General features: G+C 41.2%; 1 pseudogene; it reads left to right on the top strand.

The window, feature by feature from the left end:
• Positions 1-1827: 1827 nt before the first annotated feature.
• LOC102736037 (tubulin alpha-2/alpha-4 chain-like) lies at positions 1828-5538 on the top strand (annotated as a pseudogene).
• The last annotated feature ends 1563 nt before the right edge of the window (positions 5539-7101 follow it).

Here is a 7101-nt window from a genome sequence, read left to right as displayed (position 1 = left end):
AGTTCTTCCATATATTTCACAGTCTTGCCCAGCAACATACTGACGCCAAAAATTGACCCAATTGAAAAAAAGAATAATGACAGGCCAATCTCTTAGATATAAAAACTCTTAAACTAAATATTAGCAATCTGATTCCATCGACATGTGAAATAACCCAAATATCCTTCACCAGTAGAATGACAAATAAAGAGTGATATATTCCATACTATGGAAATTATACAGTAATGAGCTGGATGTCTCACAAATAATATTGAACAAAACCCATACACAAGGTAATACTACAGTGCAGACTCCATTTATATAAAGTCCAAAAGCAGACAAAGTGAATCACTGGTGTTCTAATTAAATCTATCAAGTAGGATGAGGGGTTAATGATTAAAGGGGCTTTGGGGGTTCTGTTCTACTTCATGATTTGGGTGCTGGCTCCATGTACATCTTCATTTTATGACAATTAGCCATGCTGTACACTTGATGTATGTTCTACTTCAATAAAAGTGTTGTTGAAAAGAAACCGTTCCGTCTCCATGTAGATTGGCAACATTAGTTGTCTATTGTGGCCAGTCTGAACCTGACCAGTCTGAAAGCAGAAGTGCCACCAGCATATAGGATAATACTTGTTCTTGTGTTTGTATGTAAGGGACATACAGCTACTTTGTCCCTCGTAGTATTAAAATAGGGTTAAGAAGAAGGGAAGTAGAGGAAATGTAAATTCGCTGTTTCCACTTGAAACCATTTTATCTGTAACAAAATATCCAAAAAGTAGTGATAACTACTAGTTTTACAGGTCAGTTCAGAAATTCATTTATTTTGAATATCAAATCCGTAGAACTAAAAAAAAAAAAAAAAAAACTTGTCTACCAAAGCAAGCAAAATAGGTTTCCATGTATACAGTTCAAAATTGCCATAAATTTTCATGTGCTGTTTGGGTATCATTACGGGATAGTATTGTGCCTTAATTTATCTCTGAATCAACACTGATTTATCAATGCCTTACTTTTGTTTAAAAAGTATCTTATGGGCAAGATGAGAAGAAGAGCAGAACATAACAGGGTAGGTGATAAAAACATTTGTATTTATTAGTAAGTTTTCCCTGAAAGATTTGTAAAGTCCTACATTTACTTAATAAATTTTAAAATAAATAATAAACTTGCTTTTTTAATGTATTCTTTTTAGCTCCTTACCACAGTAATAGTGACTGTTTTGATATCACCATGTCAAAAAATAAGGATTTCATTAACAAGATGGTGCCTCTGTTTTCTGCTGCCTAAATGAAGATTAAAATGTCACATTAAAATTAAAATATAGCATTAAAATGTAATATAAAACTTAAAGGCCATCCACTAGAAACAAAAATGATAGCTACATTTTTATGTTACCTTTTTGATTCTGAAAACTAAAGAGTTCATGCAGAAGTGGGAAGTAGTGGGGATTTCCAGGGTAAGATGCACACTATCCATATAGAAGAATTTTCATATAAACCTATGATTACTGTATTTGCATAATGTACTTTATTTTTCCTTAGTACAAGTAAGTACAATTCATTGTCAGCTGATTACTTTTTAAAATCAGAAACATTTAACTTTACTATATATTAAAATATCTTTTGCTTAAAATATATTTTTACATTCATTACATATAACCAAAATTTAATTGTACATGTGCTGGTAAATGGGTGGGGTTTCTTAAATCATAAATAACATTTAAACTAGTTTCTGTAAATGATGAACAACCTAACTGTAATGTGTGCATCCTTCACTTAAGAGAGAAAAACAGTATTTGAAATAACTTCCCTGTTCCTGATAATAATAATGCTGTTTTTCTGGGAAAGATGACATCCTCAAGCCCATTTTAGTAGATTTTGTTACCAAATGGTATTCTACATTAATATTTATAAAATATTTGAATTATGTGAATGATAGTTCTGTAAATATAGAAATAGAGCCTTCAAAAAGTAATTTAGTTTTTTTAAATTAAGGTCTTTTTTTGCTAGTAGATTTAACGTGTTAACATGGGCATTCTATTGTTCAAAGTGCTTCCAAACCAGGACACTCACCTCTGGGGCTTTCCAAGCAGAAGTTTAAGTCCTTTAATCTTTTTTGAGAAAAGAAGGGGGTAATGTTGGAAATGTGCCAGGAGCAAGCCTTGGTATTTCTCATGAAGTGCCACAGTGAAAGTATCCTCTCCACAAGTCAGTTCCTTGTAGCAAAATCCTAATCTCATCTGGCTTTCACACCATTGCTTTTTCTAGAAAGCCTGTCTCCACATTCCAGACAACAGTAGTCCAGATAACTAAAGTTGTTCATTTCTTCTTTCCCTTCATCAACTCACCTGATATTAAAAATCTGATGCTTAGTGAGGTGGGATAACACTCCAGAGCCAGAGAGCCAGGGATTGAATCCCAGTTCTGCCACTATTGGCAAGTGACCCTAAGGCAAGTTATTAACCACTCTGTGCCTCAGTTTCCTCATCTGTAAAATGGGACTAATAATATTCCTTGCAAGGCTGTGGCAAGGATTAAATGAACTTGCATGCTTAAGTATGCTATTATTGTTTGCTATTATTCTTGTCTTTCTAGAAACGTCCTTTGCATATATAATAAAATCATGTTTATGAGTGTTTACAAACATGGGACATTACTCTGTAACTTGCTTCTTTTACTTAATAACAATAGACATCTTTCCGAAACCACTTAATTGTCTTAAGCAACTGCATTATATTCTACACTACAAGGGACTAGAATTTTTTCTACCATTTCTCCATGAACACTCACATTTTTCTCTTTTTGTGGTTTTACAAAAATGCTAAGGTAAATAAGCATCCTTGTATGTCTCTCTTTATATCTTGATATATTAGAGTCCAAGACATGGAATTGCTTTTTCAAAGGATATTTGCATTTTTAATTTTTTTTAAGTCAGCACTACCAGAGAACTTTCCAAAAGCATGGAAGTAGCTGGGCAAGCTGCACAGTAGGGAGTTACAATGCAAAACCAGTAGTCTGACTACAGAAGCACAAAGCTGGGAGGGGGAAATGGAAGTGTGCTGCTCTAAGGCCCTTACACTATACATGAAGTGGCAAAATTGTATCCAAAGGTGGACTATGATAAGTTACAGATGCATACTGTAAACCCAAAGCTAAAGAAATACAACAAGGAGGTATATAAAATAAGCTAACAGTGGAGACAAAATGGAATCCTAAAAAATAGTCCAAAAGAAGATGAAAACATCGGAACAAAGATGGAACAAACCGAAAACAAATAGCAAGATAGTAGACTCGAATTTCACCATCTCTATAATCACATTAAATGTGAATGGTCTGAAAAACTCCAATGAAAAGATAGAGACTGTCAAAGTAGATAACATGAAAGAGCAAGACCCAATTATATGCTGTCACTTTAAATAGATTTAAATTGAAAGGGATGGTCCAGAGCCCAGGGACATGGCAGAGCTGGAGGGTCTGCACTCCCGAGGCTCTGGCCACGACTTTCTTTACCTGGCACCTTTTCTCCCCTGGGCTTTGCCTACCTGACGCACCCCCAAAACCCACTGAGGACGCAGCAGCTGCTTCGCCTTTCTTAACCTTCCAATAGCCATCTCCATCCTCATCCTCGCCCTACTGGCCCTTCTGTGGCCCCAGGATGTCTCCTCCCCTTCCTAGATCTGGCTCCTTCAGAGGAGTTTGCCTTGAACATTTGAACCCACCAATCAGCATCACACACCCTCAGGCCAAGGCAACCGAGTGGGTCCCAGGGGGTCAGAGGTGGGCCTGCAGAGGCCTGGTTGGGGTCCAGTGTCCACCCTCTGGCCACTTGGCCGAGAGCATGGTAGGGAGGGAGGGTGGTATATTGGGGCCCTCCAGGCTGGCCTGCCTCTCACCGCTTCTCCCCTGGAATCCTTGGTAGTCTGTCAGTGGGAGATCCTTGTCACCATCCCCTTGCCCTCTCCAGCCCTGCAGAGCCCTACGTCTCAGGCATCTCCATCCATGGTGGCCAGGCTGGTGTGCAGATGGGCAATGACTACTGGGAACTCCATTGCCTGGAACAGGCATCCAACCTGATGGCCAGATGCCAAGTGACAAGACCCTTGGGGGAGGAGATGACTCTTTCACTGAGACAGGTGTTGGCAAGTATGTGCCCAGGGCAGCGTTGGTAGACCTGAAACCCACCATCATTTGTGAAGTTTGTACCAGCACCTACCACCAGCTCTTCCACCCTGAGCAGCTCATCCCAGGCAAGGAAGATGCTGCCAGTAACTATGGCCCTAGGCACTACATCGTTGACAAGGAGATCACTGACCTCGCCTTGGACCAAATTCACAGACCAGGGCACAGATTTTTAGGGCTTCCTGGTTTTCACAGCTTTGGTAGGAGTACTGGTTCTAGGTTCAATTCCCTGCTGATAGAAACTCTCTGTCAATTACGATGAGAAGTCCAAGCTGGAGTTCTCCATTTACCCAGCCCCTGGGCTTCCACAGCTGTAGTTGAGCCCTACAACTCCATCCTCACTACCCACACCACCCTGGAGCACCCTGATTGTGCCTTCATGGTGGACAACGAGCCCACCCATGACATCTATCGTAGAAACCTCGATACTGAATGCCCAACCTACACTATCCTAAATAGGTTGACAGGTCAGATTGTGTCCTCCATCACTGCTTCCCTCAGATTTGATGGAGCCCTGAATGTTGATTTGACAGAATTCCAGACCAAGCCTTTATTCCCACATTTACTTCTCTCCGGCCACATATGCCCCTGTTATCTCTGCTGAGAAAGCCTACCATGAACAGCTACTGTAGCTGAAACCACCGCCCATGCTCTGAGCCAGCCAACCGGGTGGTGAAATGTGCCCCCTGCTGAGGTAAATAAGGGTTTGTGGCCCGTTGTGCCACAGCGACAGGATTCCCAAAGATGTCAATGTTGCTATTGCCACCATCAGGACCAAGTGTAGCATCCCACTGGCTTCAAAGGGGGCGTGTATTACCAGCCTCCCACTGTGGTAGCTGGTGGAGATCTGGCTAAAGCACACCACAGCCATTGCTCAGGCCTGGGCTTGGCTGGACCACAAGGTTGATCTGATGTATGGCAAGCATGCTTTTGTTCACTTGGATGTAGACGAGGGCATGGCGGAAGAAATTTTTCTGAGGCCCGTGATGACATAGCTGTCCTTGAGAAGGATTATGAGGAGGTTGGAGTGGATAGTACTCAGGGAGAGGATGAGGATGAAAAGTTCTACCTGTCTACTGCAATTTTCCGCTCTGTTGTCTTGGGACTGTCCTATTTCCATTGTTCTGTGAAGCTGTCCATTGTGGCCCTAACTTGTCAACAAAAGTGATTTTTTTTTTATTATTATCAAGAGGATATTAAATCGTTTATTGCTTACACATAATGAATGATATACAAGCTTTAATCCCATCTATAATTTTATCTGATACTTATTCATATTTCAATATGAATTCAATTCATATTTAGATATATTGCATAGCATGTGCCAACAATCATATTGATAACCAAATAAACTCCATGACTTTGCTTGGGTGACCCTTTTAATGGTAAACTACGGGTCACAACACATTAACTGTCAGTTCAACTACACCAAAGTCTGTGGAAACAATGGCTTCTGTGCCCAAGCAGGTTGCAAGTAAATTTCTAATGGAACCTGACATCTCCCTGAAGGAATTCTAACTTCACACTGTTGGGGTAGTTTACCAAGTTCAAGTTGACTTCAAGTTGACTAACTTTACACAAGCACATTTTTTGAAAAAAGACATTTATTCAGTGTCATGATTAGACTATTACATTTAGCAATCAACCGCATGGGTGCAAAAAACAAAACAAAAAAATACACGACATTAAAGCCCTTTGTTGGAATGCTTTATACTTTCCACAGGACAGACACTAAAATAACCTGTTATACAATTACAAATACAGTCCTCAAGTGTTTTGCCCCCACACATGACTATTGTCTAAAACATGTCTTCTTCGTAGCAGCTTGGCCCTGCCACCACTGTTCTTGGCTGAATTCACAAATGTGTTAGAAGTAGCTTCCGTGTCCCTTGTCTGGCTCTCTGCCGCTCCGCTTCGCTCCCTGGCAGGAATGAAAATCCTCTGCCGCTGCCCTAGCTACTGCTGCTGCTGGAACCACCATCCCCACCTTGGTTTTGTGGTTTGGCAAAGTATTGGCCTCCACCACCATAGGGGCCAGAGCTTCTGCCTCCGCAATTTCCTCCTTTCAAGGGCACAGAATTTGAAGATGGATTGTTGTCATTGCCAAAGTCATTTTAGCTTCCGCCACTCCCAAAATGGCTTCCAACGTTACCAAATCCATTAGAGCCATTCCCGCTGCCACCATCTCAACTGCCCCCAAAGCCACCTCGCCCACTGAAGTTCCCTCCATGACCAAAGTTGTCATTTCCACGAAACCACCTCCATGGCCACCACCAAAGTTTCCAGGACGACTTCCACCTCTTTGGCTGGATGAAGCACTCGCATCTCTGGCTTAGACAGGGCTTTCCTTACTTCCCACTTGTGGCCTTTCATAGTGTGGGATTTTTGAATGACAATCTTGTCTACAGAGTCATGGTCACCAAATATTACAAAGCCTCTCTTTTTGCCACTGCCTCAGTCACTCATGATTTCAATCACTTCAGTTTTCCCATACTGTTCGAAATAATCTTAGATGATGTTCTTCAGTGCCTACTTTAACGCCACCAACAAAAATCTTTTTTACAGTTAAGGGGGCACCAGGTCTTTAAGAATCTTCTCTTGAGACCACTCCCCTTATGTGGCCTTGCATTCATGGCTGCATCTACCTCCTCCACAGTGGCAAACCGACAAACAACCCAAAGCCTCCCGAGTGCTTCGTATTTGGATCTCTCATTACCACACAGTCCGTGAGTTTTCCACATTGCTCAAAATGGCTCCTCAGACTCTCATCAGTTGTTTCAAAGCTCAGACTTCCCATGAAGAGCTTCCATGGCTGTTCAGGCTCTTTGGGAGACTCTGACTTAGGCATGAGGGCCTTGGGAGGGGAGACTTTAATGATGCTTACACACCAGCATCCATGGGCAGAAAAGCTGATATTTCTTTCTTTCTTTTAAGTTTCTATT

The sequence above is a fragment of the Leptonychotes weddellii genome, chromosome 13 (genome assembly GCF_054177405.1).
Source record: "Leptonychotes weddellii isolate Sample4059 chromosome 13, ASM5417740v2, whole genome shotgun sequence".
Lineage (NCBI taxonomy): Eukaryota > Metazoa > Chordata > Mammalia > Carnivora > Phocidae > Leptonychotes > Leptonychotes weddellii.
This window is presented reverse-complemented; position numbering and strand designations above follow the sequence as displayed.